This window comes from Heterocephalus glaber, unplaced genomic scaffold (genome assembly GCF_053883595.1).
Source record: "Heterocephalus glaber isolate CG9 unplaced genomic scaffold, H.glaber_assembly_v1.0 deba00001509, whole genome shotgun sequence".
Taxonomy (NCBI): Eukaryota; Metazoa; Chordata; class Mammalia; order Rodentia; family Bathyergidae; genus Heterocephalus; species Heterocephalus glaber.
In genome coordinates, this window is record NW_028258325.1 from 13152869 (window position 1) to 13177123 (window position 24255).

Below are 24255 nucleotides of genomic sequence, written 5' to 3' on the forward strand. Positions count from 1 at the left end.
ATAGAATAAAAAAATCTGGGATTTGGCAACTTGTATTTGATCTAGTTCTTATTTATTTTTCCCAAAGATATTTATGCACAAGGCACAATCTTAAGTGTGCTGGCAGTGAGACTATTTCACTGGGGCAGACCTGCTGTCATAGCAATTGGATGGTATAAGATGTGTCTAGTTTAGGGTATTCAGTTTTTGTTTCAAGAAAGTTTCAGCTTTTTTTCAATGAAAGAAAGACTAAATTGGATGTATTTACTGTGCACAATATGATTGTTTTGAAACACCGTGAAAGGTTAAATCTAACTAATTAACAAATGTATTACCTCACATAGTTATCAGTTTTGTGTTAAGAACTCTTGGCATTGACTGTCTTAGTAATTTTCAAGAATACTATATATCCAAGTATTATTATTTTTTTCCATTAAGTTTTTGGTACATTTTAGGTATACAATACAGTTACATTCATCATTGGGATCTTGTGACTTTTTATCCATGTATTATTAATTACAGCCACTATGCTGTATAACACATTTGTTGAATTTATTCCTTGTAATTACAAGCATGTATTTGTTGATCAGCATTTCTATAAATCTTCACCCCAAAGCATCACAGTGTCTGGTAATGACCTATCTCCCTTTTACTTCTGTGAGACCAACTTCTTTTGGATTTCACATATGAGTGAGATTATGCTGTATTTGTCTTTCTGTGCTTGGGTTATTTTTCTTAACATAATGTCCTCCAAGTTCACCCATGTTGTCACAAGGGTCATTAAATTTCCTTGTTTTTATATCTTAATAGTATTCCACTGGGTATATGTACCACATTTATGTATTCATTCATCCTCAGATGGCACTTAGATTGATTCCATATCTTGGTTATTGTGAATAGTGCTGAAAGTGATGAGACCTCTTTACCAATCTCATTTCCTTTAAATATACCCAGTAGTAAGTAGTAAAATTACTAGATCATATGGTAGTCCTGTTTCCAATTTTTTGAAGAATTTCCATATGGTTGTCCATAATGGTGATAGTAAGTTACATTTCCACCAACAGTGTGAAAGAGTTCTCCACACATCTTCACCAATACTTACTGTATTTTATCTTTTTGATAGTAACCATTCTAATAAGAGTGAAGTTATATTTCAGTGTGGTTTTAATTTGCATTTCCCTGATGATTGGTGATGTTGAGTATTTCTCATATACTTGTTGTTCATTTGTATGTCTTCCTTTGAAAAGTATCTATTCAGATCTTTTGTCTATTTTAAGATCAAGTTTGTTTTTCTGCTACTGAGTTGTTTAAGCTCCTCATATATTTTAAAAATTAACCCCTCACCACATGCGTAGTTTCCAAACATTTTTTCACATTCTGTAGGTGGGTTTTTATTCTGTTGATTCCTTTGCTCCACAGAAGCTTTTTAGTTTGATATAATCCTCCCCCACCTTTTTTTGTTTTTGTTGCCTATGCTTTTGGGTTAATTCAGACACTTATTGCCAAGGTTAATGTCATGGAACTGTTCTCCTTTGTTTTCTTTGAGCAATTTCAGTTTGAGATCTTATATTTAAGCTTTTAAAAAACCATTTGACTTGGATTTTGAATATGATGAGAGATAAGAGTTTAAGTTCATTCTTAGAATAATTTATTTTTTAAATATCAAAATGCTCATAGTTCAGGAACTGTCCTCATCATTTTATAAATATTAACTATACTTAATACTCATCAATACTTTTTGAGGTACTTAATATTATCCTCATTTTAAAGATGAGGAAATGAAGGCTTCAAGAGTTTAAGATTACACCTTTCTCAAGATTGTATATCTAGGAAGTGTTAGGAATAGGATTTGTTTAACTTTAGCTTTCAAGCACGTCACTGCTTGGCTATGCGGTATTGCTTGTACTTATTAATAATGGCACCAAGCAACAACAAATAAGCCAGACATTGTTGTAAGTTTACTACAAGTATTGTCTTCAATGGTCAAATCATGCCAAGAGTAGGTACTATTATTATTCACATTGTACATATAGGAAAGAAATACATTTCATAACAAACAGAGCCAGGAACTGTGTCAGGACTCAGACAGACTTGGATGCAGTGCTAGGGACTGGCTGCTGAAGCAGATGTCCTCTCAGTAGTTAAGGAACAAGATTTTTCTGGCCATGAATAGCAGAAAATTCCTTTGAAAGCAGGAAGTAAGGGTTCTATGCCTTTGCTTCTTTCTTCTAGGTCATTTAGAAAGGGTACAAGTGTTGGCTACTTTCTGTTCCAGAATAATTTTCTCTTCATGTACTGATGCTCATGATAATTGCTGAAGTATAAATAGAATTCCAACTCCAGAGTCACCTTTTTCAGTAAAAATATCTTTATTCCCCAACAACACACTGAATTTCCTTTCTCTCTTGTGTTTCATTTATGTGTTTCACTGAAAAATTCTCAACAATTTATTCTTGTGAATGCTTCATTGGAACAAACTTTTAGAGGGTAATATGATAGCTCCCTTCTCTTTTGCATTGTTTTTGAAGTCTTGGCTACAAAAGATACCTTTAAATGGCTTGCATTTTGGAATAAACATCTCATAATAGAAGCAGAACACAGAACTTGAAAATTCTCATAATGATTTTTAACCTAGAAATGGGAAGAAAACATTAGAAGTACTATGCATTTAAATTATTGTAGTTAGGGTTATTATATTTCATTATATTTCAGTACTGCCCATACTTTTCCTCTAAAAATTATTTAATTGTGTTTGTGAATATTTGTAGTTTTAGCACTTTTTCTTTGTTGGAATTTAATAAGGATTTTTGAAAAATGCATGACTTCATCATATATGATAATTTCCTAAAATATACTAAAGCCGATAACAGAACAACACAGACAATGCAAACAATTAAGAACCTAGCTTACTTAAAAAATTTACAGAAAGATCTATGGTATCATTTATTCTCATTATAATTCTGGATAATTCATTCAGCCTCTTCCAGCCTGTATTTTTCCTCCGTAAAATGGAGGAAATAATTCTCAGTTAGCAAAGATTAAATGAAATTAACTACATAAAAACATTAAGCAAGGTAATATTAATGACTTAAAGTAGGAGCTTTATTCAACTTTTGCCCCTCCCTTCTCCCTCCCTTCCTTCCATTCAATTCTATATATTTTTCTCTCTCCGTCTCTCTCTCTTTTTTGTTCCTCTCTGTGGCTTTCCTTTAACACATGTTTCAGAGCAGAGAGAAGAAAAATGTAGGAGGAGAAATGAGTTTTAGTTTGACAAGACTGGAATAACCTTGGAAATTGACTTCTTAAATAATGCTGTCCTTTTGGTCTTTTAGACCTGAAAAGAGAGATCATAAGTCCTACAGGACCCAGTCCTCAGAGTTCTGTGCTGTGGTGGATTTAGTCTCAACTTGCTCTCCTAGTAAGAAGCAAGTATCCCTGGAGAAGGACATTTAAAGCATCATTCCTCTAATCATGAAGGTATACTAATACAAGTAGCACCAGGAAAAAGACAGATCAAGTTATAGGGAATGGATCTCTAGCAATATAGAAGCAGTCCAAGAGAACTAGGTTGAGGGGTGAGGAAGAGGGTAAGGGGATATAAGAAGAACAAAGATATGCCATGTACAGGAACCTAATTACCTCAATGAATGTAAACACTATATGCTATAGGATGAGCTAAGACAAATAGTATCAAATATGAAAAAGAGGATAGGGGAACCCTTGGGGGATGGAGAAAGAGGAAGGTGGTATGAATTGCAAACATTGTACTAATAAAATTGAAAACAAAACAAAGCAAAGAAAATTATAGGTTTAAGTAGAACAATGATTCTTACAGCCATTATTGCTAAGAAGTGAAGGTGACCAGCATTAACTAGTGCATATTGGAAGGAGGCAAATTCTTCCACAGAAATTTAAAAACTCAGACCTCAAAGATTATTTTCAGTAAGATCATGATCAAAATCATAGAGTTTCTGCCCTTAATAATAACTAAAGGAAAATGTAGACACCTCAGCAAATGACAGTTGGACAAGATGAAGCCTGGACTACAATTATCCCCCAAATCATTACTTTAGCTTTCTATGTCTATGTTAGAAATTACTACAAACAGAATAACTTAAGACAGCACACATTTATTATTTTGAGGTTTCCATGGTCAATTCTTAGCTGGGTGTTCTTCTCAGGATCTCCCAAGACTGCCTCCAAGTTGTCAGTCAGCTGTGTTCTAATGTGAAGCTCATATGGGAAGAATCCACTGCCCGTCTCATTTATGTTGTTAGCAGAATTCATTTTCTTGAAGGAGGACCCAGTTTTTGCTGGCTGTAGGTTGGAGACCTCTCTCAGTTCCTAGAGGATTCCCACCATTTCCAGCCCTGTTGTACTTTCTCAATATGACTTCTTACTTCATCAAACCAGTGAGGAAAGTCTCTCACCTGAGGGAGCACCCAGCCTCTCTTTTAAGGCTTTTACTAACTTGTCAGGGCCACCCATGATACTCTCCCTTTGGGTAACTCAAACTCGTCTCTAATTACATCTATAATTCCCTTTGCTATATAACATAATACTTCACCATTGCTATACAACATAACCTATCCAAGGGAGTGACGTCTCATCATCTTTGCCATATTGCCTGAGTTAGAAGCAAATCATAAATCCTACCCATAGCTAGAAGAAAGGAATTATATAGGGTATGAACCTGTCCCACAATAACCAAATGTGTTGAAGTTTATTGGTGATTTATTTGGAAGTAGGCATAAGAATTCCTGCGTATTCTTTACATTTATATAATTTCATTTAAAAAACTGTATGTTTTTTGTTATTTTACTAAATAACTATATCTTGTGAATGACATATACAAAAGCTTTATTATTAATTAGTACTTTCCTCACTTTTATATAGACTTAAGTAAATGAAACCCACTAAGTAACTGTTTGTATTCATTTGTGCAATCATTTAACAAATGCTTACTGATCACTAACTATGAGACAGGGATTATTTCGATGCTAAGGTATTGCAGCACATAAAAAAAGATTTAAAATATTCTCTGCTCTAAAGACTCTTATATGTTAGAAGGGCAAACAGCCAACTAATATGATGAATTATTATTTTAAATAATTCAGCTGTGTGGCTTTTGATTTCCTTCTCATTGATGGACAATGAACTAGCTTTGGGAGAATCTATATAGTATATAAAATGCCAGAATAATTTCTTAAATTGCTCATACAACACAGTATATATTATTTTATATATTAAATTCACTAAAGTAATATATACTCGTGAGTGTATAAAAATATATTGTTATTTTATCAGTGGTATATGATAAGGTTGTGAGTTTGAGATTTTAGAGAGATTGAGCAGGGGAGGCATCTCTAAGAATGTCAAATGTGAGGAAAGCCCTGAAGAAATTAGAGAAGCAATCCTAAAGATATTTGGGCTAAGTGTCTCAGGTACAGAAAAGAGCAAATGAAAGGTCTGAATTAAGATGTGCTTTGTGGGTTTACGGTAGGTACAACAAGGACTTGGAGTGGTTATCACTGAGTGGTGATGTTAAGAGTAGATGAAAGGAAGTGAAGGTTGACAAGGGGAGATCAATAAGTAGACTGATGTATATGCAGGTGAGGGATTATAATGACTTGAGCCAGCAGTAGAGGTATTAAAATGCATTTATTTGAAGGCAGAATGAAAAATTTCATATAGATTGTGAGAGAAAGGGAGTCAAGAGAATTAAGACTGTATTGACATCTTCAAGTGGACTTATAATTTACCCCTTACCCACCTAACTACTACACATCCTATCTGAGTAAATGTGCATACATATGAATATAGAATGGGTTTGCATTGAACTGACACTAATGCAGCTATATTTGGTAGGTGAAATAAAACATGTGAAATAAAATTTTTACACATTTCTTATATAAAGTACAATTTTATTTATTCAAATGTACATATTACTTTGGTGAATTTAATATATAAAATAATACTGTGTTATATGGGCGGCTTAAGAAAGAATTTTGGCATAATTTTCACTATATAGTCTCCCTCACTACTGATCCATGGTGCATCAATGAAGAGGAAATCAAAAGCCACACAGCTGAATTATTTGAAATGATAAAAGACAAGATAAAAAGTTTAATAAGGGGCAAAGTGCTCAGGGACCTAATATAAGATATAACTATATAGATAACAGATTTAATCAACAAAATAATCAGTGAGTTTACAAAAGAAACTAATAAAAAGCTAGCTGAGCTAAACAAAATGATACAGAACACAAATGACCAATTTAGCAAAGAATGGAAATTCATCAAAAGACACCTAACATTAATCCAAGAGATTAAAAATTCTATTGAAAGTATGAGCAACAGAAATGACCAATGTGAGGACAGAGTGTCAGAAATGGAAGATAGGATTGATGCCCGTGAGTATATACACAGAGATACAATAAAAAAGAGAAAAAAAAAACAATAAGAGAATGTGAAAAAATGGTTCTAAAATCTGCTCAGTGATTTAAAGAGGAATAGCCTAAAATTAATTGAAATTAGTGAGAAATCAGAAGACAGCATAAATGGCATAAAAAACTTGTTTACAGAAACAATAACAGAAAACTTTCCAAGTACGGGAAAAGAATTTAACAAACAGATAAGTGAGGCATATAGAACCTCAAATAGGCACAATAAAAAAAGAACTCCACAACATATGATAATCAAAATCCCAGAAGTCCAGCATAAGGACAGAATTTTAAAAGCTGTTACAGAAAAGCAACAAATCACTCATAAAGGTGAACCCATTGGAATAACAGCAGACTTCTCAACACAAAACTTAAAGGCCAGGAAAGCTTGCAGTGCAGTGTTTCAAACTCTAAAAGAAAACAACTTCCAACCCAGAGTGTTATATCCTGCAAAATAATCTTTCAAAACTGATGGATAAATAAGATATTTCCATGACAAACAGAACTTTAAGAAGTTCATGGCCACCAAACCAAAACTAGAAAATCTTCTCAAGGTTATCCTAGAAAGAGAAAACGAAGCCAATAATACCAAAAAGTCCAATGCAATGAATACACCAAGTATGTAGAACAGTTAAACGGGGTGTGGGGGGGATTAACAACAGGAAAATACTGCAATAACAGGAAAAGTCAATGCTTTTCAGTAATTACTCTCAGTGTGAATGGCTTCAACTCTCCAATCAAAATACACAGATTGAATCAAAAAACAAAACATGCCAATATCCTGTATGCAAGAAACATATTTAGTCTAGAAATAAATTCATAGACTAAGAATCAAATGGTGGAAAACTATTCCATGCAATAGCAACCCCCAAACAAGCAGGGGCAGCTATCTGTTTTCAAATAAATTGGACTTCAAGTCAAAATTGATTTGAGGCCAGAAGACGGTCGTAACATATTGGTTAATGGAGCAATTCAACAGGAAAGGAAAATAAATACAAACGTATGTGCACCGAACACCAGAGTACCTAATTTTATAAAACAAACACTAATGGACCTAAAAGATCAGACAAATACCAACACAATTGTAGTGGAGGACCTAAATACCCCACTGTCACAAATGGACAGATCAGCTAGTCAAACGATTAACAAAGGAATATCTAAGTTGAAACAAATCTATAAACAAATGAACTTAATAGTCATTGACAGTGTTCCACCCAGCAACAATAGAACACACATTCTTCTCAGCAGCACATGAAACATTCTCCAAATTAGACCACATAGTAGCCCATGAAGGAAGATTAAGTAAATGTGAAAGAATCAAAATTATATCTTGAATATTATCAATCATAGCACAATATAAGTCAAGTCAAAAGAAACCACAGAAATTATGCAAAAACTTGGAAATTAAACAATACACTGTTGAATAATCAATGGTTCATATAAGAAATCCAGCAAGAAATTAGACACTTCCAAGAATCAAACAATAATGCCAGATCAGAACATGTTGGGCACTGTGAAAGCAATCCAAAGAAGGAAATTCATAGCTGTGAATGCCCACATCAGAAAAACAGAATGAGCCCAAATAAGAAATTGAATGATACACCTCATAATCCCAGAAAAAAAAAACCAATCCAAATCCAAAGCCAGTTCAAGGAAGAAAATTATAAATATCAGAGCAGAATTTAATGAAATTCAGACAAAAAATACAAAGAATCAATGAATTGAAGTTCAGCTTCTTCAAAAGAATAAACAAAATAGACAAACCCTGAGCCATCTTTAGCAAGCAAGCAAGAAAAGACCCAAATTAATGCATTAGAAATGAAAGAGTTGATCACAGTGAACACCACCAAAATCCAGAAGATTATTAGTAACTACTTTGAAAACCTGTACTCAATATACATGATACATAGGAACTACCAAACTTTGAAAACCTGTACTCAAATACATAAATACAAATGAATCAAAAAGTGAACCAAGAGGATGTAAAAACCCTGAAGAACCCCATAACAAGCAATTAAATTGAAGCAATACTAAAAATCTGCCAACTAAGAAAAGCCCAGGACCCAGTGGGTCACCATGAAAATCTATAAGAAATTTTGGGAAGATCTAATACCAATAATCCTCAAACTCTTTAATGATATTGAAAGGGAGGGAGTACTCCCAAAATCATTCCTGGAAGCTAACATTACCCTGATTTTGAAATCCAGCAAGAACCTAACTAAAAAAGAGGTAAATACAAGCCAATCTCTTTAGTGAACATAGATGCAAAAGCCCTCAATAAGATACCGACAAATAGAATGCAATAAATCATCAAAAAGTCATATATCATGACCAAGTAGGCTTCATGCAAGGAATACAAAGGTGGTTCAACATACGCAAATCAATAAATGTAATACATCACATTAAACGGATAAAGGATAAGGATAAAACTTACATGATCATTTTAAAAATCAGTAAAATCAGTAAAAGTCTTTAACAAAATGCAACATCCAGTCATGATGAAAACTCTGAAAAAATAGGTATAGAAGATATCTATCTCAATCTGATAAAAGTCATTTATGAGGAAGCTACTGCTAACATCATAATAAATTGGGAAAAGTTGAATACTTTCCCTCTAATATCAGGAACAAGATAAGGATATCCACTGTCACCACCCTTGTTAAATATAGTACTTGAAATAAAGTCAAAAGAAAGAAATAAAAGGGCTATGTGTAGGAAAAGAAGATAAATTATCATTATTTGCAGATGACACGATCCTCTACATAGAAGACCTAAAAATTCCACCAGAAGACTCCTAGAATTAATAACCAAGTTCCGTAACATAGCAGGATACAAAATCAACACACAAAAAAATCAATAGCATTCCTGTATCCCAATAATAAAATTACCCCGGAGGAAATTAGGTAAACCATACTATTCACAATAGCATCAAGAAAAATTAAATACTTGGAAATTAACCTAACCAAAGAAGTGAAAAACCTCTACAACAAAATCTACAGTAATCTGAAGAAAGAGATTGAAGAAGACATCAGATAATGGAGAGATATCCACTGTTCTTGGATAGGCAGAACAAATATTGTCAAAATAGCCTTAATTCCAAAACTAATATACAGATTTAATGCAGTCCCAATAGAAATACCAACAGCATTCCTCACAGAAATAGATAAAGCAATCTTAAAATTCATATGGAAGCAGAAGAGACTCAGAATAGCAAATGCTATCCTGGGCAAAAAGAGCAAAGGAGGAAGCATCACAATCCTGGACTTCAAGTTATATTTCAAAGCTGCAGTGATTAAAACAGAAACAAAAATGAAACAAGTGCTGGCACAAAAACAGATGTGCAGATCAATAGAACAAAACAGAGGGTGCAGAAACAATCCCAGGCAAATTCAGCCATCTAATCTTTGACAAAGGGCCCAAAAACATATGCTGGAAGACAGCTTCTTTTTAAAAATGGTGCTGGGAAAACTAACTATCCACATGCAGAAGATTGAATTTTTCTTACCATGTACTAAACTAAATTCCAAATGGATCAAAGATCTAAATGTTAAAATAGAAACAATGATTCTGCTGGGAGATAAAATAGGTAAAACCCTTAAAGACATAGACACAGGCAAGAACTTTGAATAAAACCCAAGTTGCACAAGAAATGACATTAAGAATCAACAAATAAGATCATATTAAGTTAAAAAAACAAAGGAAACAATGAACAGAGTGAAGAGATAACCTACAGAATGAAGTTGTTGGAAGAATTGTGCTCCTTGTAGTTTTGGGATGGTGGTCCCAGATTTTAGAGGCCATCCCATTTCCTCCTATCCTTTTACAAGAACATCAATATGGTAGCAGGTCAAATACTTCTCAAATCATATCTCTGATCCACTATGGAAAATTTTATTGCTTTTAAGGACTCATGCAATTAGATGAGACTCAATCAAATAATATAGGGTAATCTTGCCCTTTCAGTGATTGGCTGGTTAGCAACACTAATTCTATCTGCGATTGAAAAAACAGAATTATGTAATAAAATTTTTGCTACACAACATAGTATTTTCATAATTTGGGAAAATAGGATGTGGCTATTTTGAGGAGTCATTATTCTCCCAATGCAGACCATATAACTGGCTCACATTCATTTTTCCTTTTGGCACTTTTTCAGTTAATTAAATTATTAAAAAGGAAATAAAAGCCTTGTTTTTTCCTTCTCTTGTACACAGAACACTTCTGATATCAACTATGTGAGTTTTCCCCTCACACTCTTAAGTATTCTCTAATTCTGTGCAGACACTGAGTGGGAGTTCTAAAATTCAATTCAGTCCTGACACCATCAGGACCTGGAGTTTGCATCAGTTCCTATGAGTTAAATTCTTCAAGACTGCCTCTGCTTCAGATGCTAATCTTGTTCCTCTATCTCCTTTCTGACTTCAGGTGAACCAGAGACTCCTATGACCTCTTCCTGGGGTTTGATTACTCGTTAGGTCATCTACAAAACTTAGGGAAATATTTACTTATGACTCTCAGCTTATTATAAAGGATTCAATTCAGAAACAGCTCAGATGTGATTGTAAAGGGTTTGTTAACAACAGCAGAACACAAAATACACTCCTTTCACTTCTATGGCTCTGGAGATATTTCAGGTATTAAGGAAAAAAATCAAATATTACAACAAAAGACATATTTGCTTTTATTACTTAGGAAATTATAAGGGTTTTAGGAGCTCTGGAGAGGGTCTAGAGACAAGGACACACACACACATATATGTTATGTGATATACATATTATGTAGTGCTTGGTTCATAATATCACAAATATTAATTTCATAAACTAATCTTTAATTTAACATATGGATGAAAATCTTAGCCTATAACATGGATACAAGGCTTACCCATGAATTCCTCTCTTGGTTCAGCCCCAGTTTCTTTTGATTATTGTTCTATATTGACAGTATTATGATCTAAATAAATTTATGCAAAACTTCTACTATCAGGAATTATATTTTATTGTTAAAAATATGGACTATATTCCCTCTGCAGTGCCATAGTTTTGAGGCTGTAAGAACAAATTCTAGGTTAAATGCTATCTCAAATCACATTTAAAAAATAAAAATTCCAGAAGTGTTTCCTGGCTCATGTTGTCAGTGTTATTTCTAAGACTATGATAGTTAAGATTTTGCTTTTAAAACTATTTTATACCTCTTTGTGTGTGTTCACTTTGACCACATCACTTCTCTGCTCCAAGTACTAAATTGGCTTTAAATTACATTCTATCTCCTGACTCTAAGTTAAAATGCTTACTCAATTTCCTAAAGGGAAGAAAATGTTTCTTTAAGCTGCTCAAACCCTCAGTAGTCAGTATATTAAAAATACTATACATCCCATTGGATATTTTTATTCATCTTAGATAATAATCATCAATATTTTGAGGATAGTAACAATGTACCATTTATTTTATATAAACTTTCTACTTGAATTTCCATAGTATCCCTATAGGGTTATGTGTTAGTGTCAATTTTATTTTATAGATGAGAAAAACATGAGGACAAAAGTCACTCACCCAAGGCTGTATAGCTGTGAACTGTCAGTGGTGATCTTTAGTTCAGACAAGAATGTCTCTGCTCTTAACTATTTGGGTGTAAATTTACAATGACATTTACTACTTTTTAAATGGCCATCTTGCCATTGATATGGGGGCATAAATGGATCAAATACTATCATCATTTTACTGATAGGAAATTGAATCCTCTGGATGCTCTAGTCTGATGTCCAATATTCATAATTGAATAACTGCCCTCCCATTTCCTCCTTCTATGAAAGCTGTAAGATGGTAGGAAACCAATTTTCATAGATTAGTGTAGCCTATACATTTTGTTTATGCTAGTAGTTATTTTGGTCAATTAGACAAAGCTTTGGAGTACTTCTTATTGTTGTCTAGGGGAAAATGTTCTTCTGTTTTTTCCAGAAAATTAGGAATGACACTGGGAACTATTAGGAAGATATGTAAACAAATTTAAAATGAAAGACAGGTCTTTTATAATGAAATTAAATTAATCATCTTTGCCATAATCCAGTGTCTTATGTTAACAGTCACAGAACGCATTCATTCAGAACCAATCTCAAAGCTGAAGTCATCAGTAAAGTAGTAAAAATAACAAATGAGTTCATTTTATTTCCTTCTTTCTAGTTTTCATTCATTATTCAAATCTTTTACCCAAAAAGTAAGCCATATAAAGTACTATGATATTTATATATCAATCCTCAGTTCCTGTAAATAGATGCCAAGACTTTATGATATGTGCAAAAGAAGAATAGTTGAAGATTATTAGATCACTGGTGTACTAGTGGATCTTCACCCTGAGTTTCCCTGGAGTGTCTATATTGTACCCCAACTCCCAGGGGGAACCAGTTGACTAAAGTGTGATTCAGTCCATAGGAGTAAGAAATAAAATGGTATCACAGAGAAATCATGAAGCAAGAGGGAGAACAAGTCCTAGACAGAAAGCCAGAAATAGAATATGCAATTTAACAAAAAGGTTATAGGATTGATGGACAAAGACTTTAAAATAAACACGTTCTATGTCATTGTGGGGAGAAGTAAGAATAAAAGAAACATGAAGTAGATCAGGTAGTTATGAATGGAAGACTGGCGGTATTACATCTGAAAAATAATCCAAAACTAAATTTTTGCATGAATGTGTTAAATCATAGAACTAATACAGCTGAAGAACAGATGCGACACTTGATCTTAGCCAAAAGGCCAAGGAGCGATTACTGCTGAAGAATAAACAAGTGAGCTGGAAGATCAGGTCAGGGAACTCTCCTGGAACACATAGATAAATTAATGGGAAGGATAAAAAAGACTAGGAGATTGAATAGAAATGTCAACAGCTACCAAAATGAACTTTCAGAATCAGAGATCATTAGTCAGCTTTCTATCATGATAATGACTACCTGAGATAATCATGTATAAAGATAAAAGGTTTATTTTAGTTCACCATTCTGGAGATTCCAGTCCATGAGTCACAGGTTCTACTTCTTCTGCGCCTGTGGTGAGGCAGTACAAGGCAAGAGAGTGCAGTGCAGCAAAACAGCTTATTTAATGCCCCTGACCTCCCCTCCCCTCAAAAAAAAAAAAAAAAAAAGAAGAAGAGGGAAGGGCCAGGTTTCCTTATAAACTCTCAGTAAGTCCTGCTTTTGAAAGGCAACGTGGACTAAATCCTTAACACATGGGCCTTTGGGCATATTCCAAGATCCAAACTACAAAACACACACGCGCACACACACACACACACACACACACACACACACACACGTATCTAGAAGATAGAAAATAGCAGAAGAGGGCCCAGGGTTTAGCTCAATGGTGCCGCCGCCTGCCTCTCAAGACTGTAGTCTTTCTGAAGGACCAGCTAGCAGTGCTTAAAGAATTAAGCATATATAATGTACAATTTAGAAAACTTAAAAAGTTAGACTAGGATTTTCTCACCCTGCCCTGACAACTTACTCTTGCCAGCTGTGTCACTAAATGTGAATCAAGTATTTTTATCCAGAAACTACTCCAGTAAACTAATAAGAGTTCAGATTAACTTCAGAATATCAGAGTTATGACAACTCTTCAAACTCCCAAAAGCTATTTTTAGAAGAAAGATAAGAAGTAGGGCCTATAGATGGAAGTGAAAGGAAGGTAGACTTTGGTTCTCTTGGAGAATAGCTGTATTATGGGATACAAATGAAATGGCCTGTTTGGAGTTTACTTTTCATATTTGGAAAAGTTAAACAGAGAACCTTTTTTCAGATGTGTCACACATGGCTAAGTAGGTGGCATACAGAATAGAAGACTGGAATGGTGTTTCTCTGGCTATGCTGCAGCAGTCTTTACTCAGTTGGCAATTCATTTATATGACCCATGTTCATTCTTCAGTCACTCATTTTTTAATCTGATAGATAGTTGTGAATTGCCTACCAAATGGCTGCCACTTTCTTCAGCTCTGGGTATATTGGGATTGAACAAATAGAAATGATGCTCTTACCAAGTTCAGGAAGCAAATTTTCCTCTTTGGAACAGATTGGAAAAATTTGTAAAAACCCTTTTCCAGTTAATTTCAAAGACCACTATTAGTTTCTTTAGAATAGAATCATCCAGAAGAAATGAAATCCTGAGAAGTAATTGACTCTATAAAAGCCATAGGAATACTTCAAGGACGTGCTTTGCTCTTATTAAACTTTTTTTTCCCTAAGAAGTAGGTAGAGCTAGGCTTTGTTGGATAGTATTTTCCCTCCCTTGACCTAGGTCATCATTTTCCCCAAGATAAATATAAAAAACTAAGAACTACTGTGCTGAAGATAAAATGTATATAATTTAAAGAAAAGTGGGTCATTTAAAATTCTCATCTTTCCAAAGCCTATAAGGTATCATGTAATTGAGGGAAAATCATTTCTTTTATTTCTGTTTTGGGACTAATAATTCTCTTTTGCAAATAACCACAGATGTTCTGAAATGAAGCAGTTATATGAATTTCAAATGAATGCAGGAATTTAGAGTTTTGCATAGATAGTCATTCTGTTGTATGTAGAGGTCAAAGAGAAGTCAACTCAACTCAAGAAGGGGTGAAACATTTTATGGAATGCATACTATGTAAACTTTATGATTTTATTCACTACCTACAGCAAGCTCTGGTGGTTCAAAAAGTTTAAATAATTTACAAATAATTTATTCTAGTTAACTAAATCATTAAGTGGAGGAGCCAGATACCCAAACCCACTTGACAACTGCAGTGTTCTTTCTTTACAATCAGACTTGAGGAGGCTTATTTCACAAGCCTCCCTTAGCATTGTGAGACAGATTAATTTATTTTCTCTACAGATATTTTTTGAGAACCTCCACCTTGGGCAACCTGAGCAGACATGGACCCACTGGGTGTCGCGAGGAATTCCACAGGGAACATCCATTATGTTTCTATGATCGTGTTACATGAAGGGGGTTCATTGATTTTGTTAGATTTTTTATAAGGTGTGAGACAGTTTGAATTTTATTGCTTTGTCTTATGGATGGCTAGTGCTTTAATACCATTTGTTGAAAAGGTTATCTTCTCTCCACTAAATTGCTTTTATTTTGGTATCAAGTTAGTGGGGCTGATTTCTGAGCTCTATATTCTGTTCCATTGATCTGTCTATTCTTCCATCAGTATCACAGTCTAGTTAACTCTAGCTATGTGGTAAGTCTTGATACCTAGTAGATTGATTTCTTCTACTTCATTGATTTTTCAAAACAATGTAAATATTCTAGTTCCCTTGCCTTCCCACATAAATTTTAGAGTAATATTAACTATTATCTAAATTTAATAGGAAAATTGGGAAAAAATAGGAAATTTAATAGGAGTTGTATTAAATTTGGATATCAACTTGATGACAATTGACATCTTTACAATATTGAATCTTGGGCCGGGGATTTAGCTCAATGATTTCGCCATCTGCTGCGCAAGTGCAAGGACCCAAGTTCGATCCCCAGTACCAAAAAAACCAAAAAAACAAAAATACAATATTGAATCTTCCAGACCATGAACATGTCTATCCATTTATTTATATTATCTTTTATTTCCTTTATATTTTGTAGTTTTTAGCAAACAAACGCTATACATTTTGATAGATATTCATGTGGATATCTCATTTCTTAGGAACTGTAAGTAATATTGTTACATTTCAAATTTTGGTCCTCATTGGCAGTGTTTAAAAATACAATTAATTTTTTATATTTTTCTTCATGAGCCTTTTTATTAGTCCTGGGGGCTTTTCTTGGTAGATTTCTTTGATGTTCTATGCAAACAATCATGTTATCTCTAAACAGGGACCATTTGTTTTTTCCTTTTTGATATGTACTCATTTTATTTTCTTGCTTTATTGTCCTAGGTGGAACTTCTAGGACTATGTTGAATAATGGTCATGAGAACTGATTTTCCTTATTTGTTCTGCATCTTAAAAGGAAAGATTCAATCAGTTATTCCTAAAAATGTTCTTTATCATGTTGAAGAAGGGGATCTCTACATCTATTTTTCTGAAAACTTGTGAAGTAAATGGCCGTTGAGTTATGTCAACTACTTTTTCTGCATTCCTTCATATAATTATGTAATTTTCTTCCTTGGCCTGTTAATTGACTGATTTTTCAATATTGAACTAGCCTTACATCCCTTGAATAAATCTCATGCGATAATTGTTTATAATTGTTGGAATTATAATTAAAATTTATTTATGATGGGGTTATATTCTGATAAACCCAGGGTAAATAGAAAATATCATTAAGTATACACTTAATACACTCAACCTACTAAGCATGGTAGCTTAGCCTAACCTATATTCAACATGCTCAGAAGGTTTATATTACCCTATAGGTGGGCAAGCCTGTTTATCATAAAATCTATTATACAATATAATGCTGAATATGCTATTTAATGTATTGAATATGGGTATCCAAAAATCTCTCATAACACAGCACATGATTGAGTATCAGTTGTTGATTCCTGTGATTGTCTGGGTCACTGGGATCAGTGGCTTGAAGCTGCTGCTCAATATCTCAAGTATGGTACCACTTATCACTAGCCTGTGAAAAGTTCAAAATTTGAAGTATGATTTCTAATGAATCTGTATAATTTTTTCATCATTATAAAGTAAAGAAAGTTCCTAAGTCAAACAAGTTAAGTTAGAGATAGTCTGTATTTTATATATTACTTAATTTTATTTACTAATATTTTGTTAAGGAATTTTACATCCATATTTCTTAGGGATATTTGTCTATAGCTTTTTTTTTTAAGTACTGCCAGTCTGGTACAGGGTAGCACTAGCTTCATAAAAATAAAATACAAGTGATATTTCCTCTCCTATTTTCTGTTAGAGATTGTGTGGCAGTTATTGTCAATTCTTTAAAAGTTTGTGAAATTTTCTCAGTAAAACCATCTAGGCTGGGAGATTTCTTTTGTGACTATCTTAAAATTATGAATTCAATCTTCTCAATAATTATGCTATAATTATAAAAATTATGCTATAATTATAAAAATTACTTGGCTGAGTTGTGGTGTATTGTATTTTTTGAGGAATTAGTCTGTTTTGTTGAAATTATTGAAATCATGTGTGTAGAGTTATCCATAATTTTCCTTTTTTGTGTGCAGACTCTTTAGTGATATTCTAAATTTTTGACATTATAATTTATGTCTCTCTGTTTTTTCCTTTGTCAGCATTGTTAAAGATTTGGTAATTTTATTGATCTTACAAATTCTAGCTCTTGCTGTTATTGAATTTTTTATTATCTCTTGTTTTCAATGCAGTTGATGTATTTTCTTGTGTTTATTGATCCTTCTGCTTGCTTTGGGTTTATTTTTCTTTTCTTTTCGTAGGACAATGAGGGAGAAGCTTAGATTACTAATTTGAGACTTTTATGCTTGTCTAGTGTATGAATTTAAAGCCATAATCATCTCTCTCAGCATAAGTTGCATTTCACAAATTTTGACATATTATATTTTAATTTTCATTCTACTCAATATACTTTTCATATCCCTTTAGACTTTCTTTGACCTCTGGATTATTTAAAATTATGTTATTTAGTTTTCATGTGTTCACAGATTTTCTTTTCTCTTTTTATAATTTGTGGTCAGCAAACACATCCTGTCTGATTTAATTATTTTAAATGCATTGAGACTTAATTTATGGTCCAATACATGGTCTATTTTGGTATACGCTCTGTAGGCACTTGAAAAAACGCATAATTTGCTATCATTGAAAAGAGTGTTCTATAAATGTTCATTGTGTCCTGTGAGTTAGTGATACTAAGTTCTCTATATCCTTGCTGATTTTCATGTAGTTAGTTTGCCAGTTGCTGAGAGAAGTGTAGAATAATTCAACTGTAATTGAAAATTTCTTTAGTTATCCTTTCATCATGTGTAGCTCTATTATTTAATGAATACACATTTAGAATTGTTATTTCTTCTTTGTGTAATGATCCTTTTGCCATTATATAATGTACCTTTCTGTCCCTGGTAATTTTCTTTGGTCTGAAGTCTACCACACATGATATTAATACAGCTCCTCTTGTTTTCACTGATTAATGTTTTCATGACATATCTATTCTCATCATTTTACTTTTGACCTACCTTTACCTTTATATTTGAAGTGAAATTCTTTTACACACTATCAAGTTTGGGTTCATTTAGAAATATTCCAGCCAGAGTTAGGAGTGTAGCTCTGTGGTACAATAAATGTTTAGCATGTGTGAAGCCATGGGTTCTTTGATTTTGTTTTCTATTTATTCTGTTTTTTGTTTCTTTATTGTATTTTTCCTTCTTTCTTGTGGTTTACTTGAAACAATTTTTACAGTATCATTTTGAGTCATCTATTGTGTTTTTGAATGTTGTCTCTTTGAATAGTTCTTTCAATAGCAGTTATTATATACCCATAATATATGTTTATTAATATTATCATTTTTAATGGAGTACAGAAATCTTACACCCTGTATGTAAATTTACTCTCTCCTTTTTAATAGTATAATTCTCTCTCTCTCTCTCTCTTTTTTTTTTTTGGTACTGGGGATCAAACTCAGGACTTTCCGCTTGAGAGGCAGGGGGTGGCACCACTGAGTTAAATCCCCGGCCCTATAGTATAATTCCTTAAATAGTCACCTGCATATATTTAGAATCACATATATATTCCAACTTTTGCTTCAAACATCAAGCATAATTTAGAAGAGAGAAAAAAGATTTTTCCCTCTTTCCTTCCTCCTTCCCTCTCTTCCACCATTTTGTTCTTGATGTTCCCCAATTCCTTCTTTTATGCCCTTAATTTTCCTTTATCTGAGGGTATCTGATTTCCTTTTCATTTCTAAAGGATATTTGTGCTAAATATATAATTGTCATTTCACAGTTTTTATCATTCAGCATTTGAAAAATATTGTGTCATTTTCTCTGGCCTCCATGGTTGTTTATGAGAAATCTGTTGTTGTTTCAGTTACTTTGCCCTTTTAAGTAAGTTGTCATTTAGTTTTTGCTGCTTTCAATATTTTTTCTTTATATTTAAATTATAAAATTCTGACTGTGATGTGTCATAGTGTAGATTTCTTTGAATGTTTCTTTTTCTTTTTGGGATGTGCTCAGATTCTTGAATTTGTAGTTTTACATCTTTCTCTAAATTTGGTTAGTTTCAGCCAGTATTTTCAAAGTAATTTTTTTTTACTTCTCCTCTCTTTCTCCTCTTCTTTTGGAACTCAGATGAGGGTTTAGTCCAAGGTAGAAATGGCCTGGCAGAAGAATATGGTGGCTGGAAAGAGAGAGAGAAAGGAGGAGCCAGTGATAAGAATATATCCTTCCAGGTCATGCTCTCAGTGATCTAGGTCCTTGGAGCAGGCCCCATAATAGCACATTCAGCCATGAACTCAGCAATGGGTTAATCTATGCATAGCTATAGCACCCCCATGATCCATCACCTTTGAAAAGCCCATGTCTGAACCATGGGACTTTGGGGGAATATTGCAGATCTAATCCATATACAAGTCAGGAGTGCCTCATGTGACCCTATGATTAACTTATACTGAAAATCCTTACAGTTTTTGAAGTTATCCCTTCAATAGGGAGGAGGGGGAAGCCCTTGTTACTGCAGGGAAGAGTGGAAGTACAGGATCTCCACGAACACTTCTGGGGATGTTTATAAACCCTGCAGGGACCAAAACCCTGGCTCCCAACCTAGTCTTCTCTGCTACCTCCCCTGTAGGGTGGTTGAGGTACTTGTTACAGCCATGTGGTGGAAATCTAGGATCCCAACTTAGTTTTTGCCAAGCTACAGTTTTTCCTACAGCGTTTTGTGGAGTAAAAACTTTATTTTCTAAAAGTTTCTGTCTGCTAATCCTCTTTCTACTCCTATTCTTGGTTCTTTGGCTAGAAAGAGCAGGTTTCTTGGAGAATTTATTGTCTTCACCTATTGGCATTATTTGGTTACAAATTTCTTAATCTTAAAATCAGGAATATATGAGACAAAATTATATTCATGGAGACTCACTGGGTCCCTGTTAATGTTTGCCTTATGCATAATGCTCAGAGCTTTTAGTTGTACTTGGTAGAAGAATGTTCTTAGAAGCACAATTTTCCTAATTTGTTTTTCATGCCCAAAACTGGGTTCTTGAAAGTTTCCTTCTCACCATATGTAGCTCTTTTCTGCCTCAGATTATGCGGTTTCTTACTTGTGTTGCTCCTCTACTTCTTAACTTCTAAGCATTTTTTAAATTTTCTGCTGAAATATCACCTCTTCTTCCTGAATCCTCAGTCAGAACAGAAAAACCTTCTCCTATGCTTCTAGGACACCCTAGCCATTGTGTATTCTTGCCTTTCAAATGTACCTTGCATTAGAAATATCTGTTTATGTATCAGTTTTCTCTACTAGTCTACAGGGATGCTGATAACATAGGGAGAATCTTTTGTCTACCCTGTGTCTGGCATTTATTTTTGTTGTTTCTTATTGTGCTTTTTATTTAGAGTCTATTACCTGAAGATACTGGAGCTACCCCATTTTGCTTGATCAATTTCTGTGCATGTTTTTATTTTTAGATTTTCTTCATATTTTAGTGTCATATAAATAGCATTTACATTTGTATTTAGATATGATATAATCAATCTTCTTATTATATTTTCGAATTATTTTCATATGTTTCATATACTGTTGATATGTTTTCTCTGTCCCTTCAGTTTTTTCTGATTTCGTGGTGATGTTTTTTCTCTCAAGCATTTTGTTTGTTAGTTTGTTTTGGTTTTTGTCTCTCCTTATGGCCTCCATCAACATGAAGTGTTCATGCTATTTAAAATTTTACTTATGCTTACAATTTTAAAATCTGTATTTCATCAACTATAGTAGTCAAGAAAAATGGGTTTTTAAATTTCCTTCCATTTGAGACATGACTCTTCTGATTGCATATTGAAACGAAATCAAACTAACTCCAGAAACATAAGTAGAAGGGCAAGGATAGCGTCAGCCTCAAGATTTACCAGACCCAGGGGCCTGATTGCTGTGGCCTACTCCTCCTTTCATTCCTGTCTTCATTCTGTCTTATCTTATCTCTCACTGGCTTCCACCTTGCCCTGCCCACCATCTCTCATGGGTTTCTTTTGGTCAGCACCACACTCTCCTGAGGCACACAGGCTTTCTCTCACAAATGTGCAGCATAACTACAAAAAGTTCTGAACATTCAGTGTTAAAGTTGTAAAGCCAGAAAAATCCCAAGAGATACTTATTGTCTTGAGTGAATAAATATTTTCATCCTTTGACTAGTTACTTTTGCAGAATAATGAAAATATTGAGATTGTGGTCTATTATTAGAGAAAGAAAGAAGGAAAGAGTGCCAGGCAAAGAATGACCACATCTACGGGGTTCTTTGTATAATATACAGAACAAAGCATAGATTTATTCTTTCATTATCCCACAATTATTCATTGAAGATCTACATGTGCTACGTTTTATCCCATTCTAGATTTTGGAGCCATCCAGATTTTAGAACAAGAATACTATCATTATATTATAAACTTTATATTAAGTACTTTCAATTATAATATAGTAATTATTTTTTATCTTTTTTTTAGCTTTTAAGGCTAAAAGCACTCATTGATAACTTTGATCAAAAGATCAGAAAAACTACTGAAATGATTTGGCTGTTAGCAGATTTATTTTAGATTTCTTGCAACAAGACAACAAAAAGAAATAAAGAACATCATCTATATTCAAAAGGAAGAAGAGAAACTGTCCTTAATTACAGATGACAAGATTGTCTATGCAGAAATTATGATAGAATCTATTAAAAAGCTGCTATAACTAGCAAGTTTAGCAAAATTCAAAGGTACATGGTCAATATGCAAAATTAAATTATATTTCTAAATTCAATCTAAAACAGGTAATAAAATTTAAAATACCATTTAAAATATAATTAAAATGTAGACTGCTTCATGACCAATCTAAGATGTGTAATATCTGTAAACTGGAAATTACAAAATATTGCTGAGAGAAATTAAAGACTTCAATAAATGAAGAAATACCTTGTTAACCAAGATTCAATATTTTTAAGATATAAATTCTCCCCACAGAAACCTACAGATTCAGTGAAATTTCAGTAGGTTTTCTTCTTCCTACCTTCCTCTATTCCTTCTTTCTTTTTCTTCTTTCCCTTTCTCCCTCCTTCCTCACTTCCTTCCTTTGTAATAATCAACAAGCTGATTTTAAAATTCATATGGAAGAATCTAGAATAATTTTTCTTTCAAAAGGGAAAAGTTATAAGTCTAGTAGCGCTTGGTTTTTGGACCTAAGAAGTTACAGTAATAATGACAGTGAGGCCAGGATAGCGTTGGCATCAAAACCGACACATCAGCCATAGAACAGAGAGGAGAGTCTGAAAACTGATGGTCATACATATAAAGGCAACAAACTTTTGCCATTTTTCCAGAGGCATTTCAATGCATGAAAATCTTTTAACAAGTGGTAAGAGAACAACTTGATATTCATATTCAAAACAAGTGAATAAGTACAATTTAATAAAAATAAACTTCACAACATATGCTAAAGTGAACTCAAAATACTCTAAATATAAAAGCTGAAACAATGACATTTTTAGAGGAAAACTGATGTGATTTGAAGTACTTATAGCCACCTAAAATTACTTTTTCTTTTATTTGTCTATTACTTTTTTATCTATTACTGTCTATCTCTGTTCTAGTACAATGTACATCATGTATTCATCAAAGTACATCATCAAACTTTTGATAACTATTTCCTGACTATGAGCGGGCCACAGCACACAAGCAGTTATCTCCTCTGAAGCAATGGAGTATGCAGATGTAGCAAGCCAAAAAACTGATGATCAGGGGTAAAAAAAATAAAATAAAATAAAGGGAGACACTTTCAGGCAACATAAAAATTATTTGATTGAAATTGAGTGGCTTAAAAATGCCTTTACTTAGATGTGTGGAAATTGTACAAGGAACAAACTCAGCTCCACCAAAGTTGGAGGCTCCCAAATCAGCCAGTATTCAATATTTAGGTTTATTTTTATTATACAAGCAACTGAACCCCCCTTAAACAAAAGCAGCAGAAATAACTACTTACCTACCTCATCAAAATATTTTTGAATATGTTTTCTTTACTTTTTTGTTGTTTATTTTTGTTTTCTTTACTTTTTAAACATTTTTCACTTTTCTAACTCCACAGATGAGTGGATTTATTTTGGCAAGTTGATACCTGCATATAATACATCTTGATCACTTTCTTCTCCTATCTCTACCTTGCCCTGACCACCCCATTTCACATTTTAGGGGGTGGGGGTTCAATGTGTTTAATGTATTTTGCTTACATCCATCCCTTATATTACCTACCCTTACATTTCCTCCAGTTTAAAAAATATTTTACAATTTACTTTGCAAAAGCTTTAGCATTAGCCACACTTGTCAGATTGTTTGTTATTAAACAGGCTCCATTGTTATTCAAGCCTGTCTACTTTTACTTCAGAGAAGTTACCTATTTGACTAGCTGTATGCACACATGATTGGTGGTATATAATGCCCATATATATGTGCACCCTCTTTTATCAGAAAAAATTTCCTCCAGATGCTGAGGCAGGGCTTCTGACTGAATAAGGTAATGACTTTGACTGGAATGCCAATGAGATAGATGAGTTTTGCATGTCAATGCTAATCATATTGTAATATTGCTCTATTATAATGGGATCCTGTATTCCCCTTTTCAAAGTTACTGTGTCTAATTAACAGTAATTGCTTTTCTCTTCTGCCCTTTAGTGCCCCCTTCACCACCCCCATTTAGTTTAGGCTGGAGAATA

The 24255-nt window shown here is 33.5% G+C and overlaps 1 long non-coding RNA gene and 1 pseudogene across 1 annotated transcript in view; one reads left to right on the forward strand and one right to left on the reverse strand.

The window, feature by feature from the left end:
- The window catches only part of LOC110349663 (uncharacterized), a 49815-nt gene that overhangs the window by 17461 nt on the left and 8099 nt on the right, over window positions 1-24255 (forward strand). The gene's annotated exons all lie outside the window — the stretch shown is intronic.
- LOC147825071 (U2 spliceosomal RNA) lies at window positions 13074-13182 on the reverse strand (annotated as a pseudogene).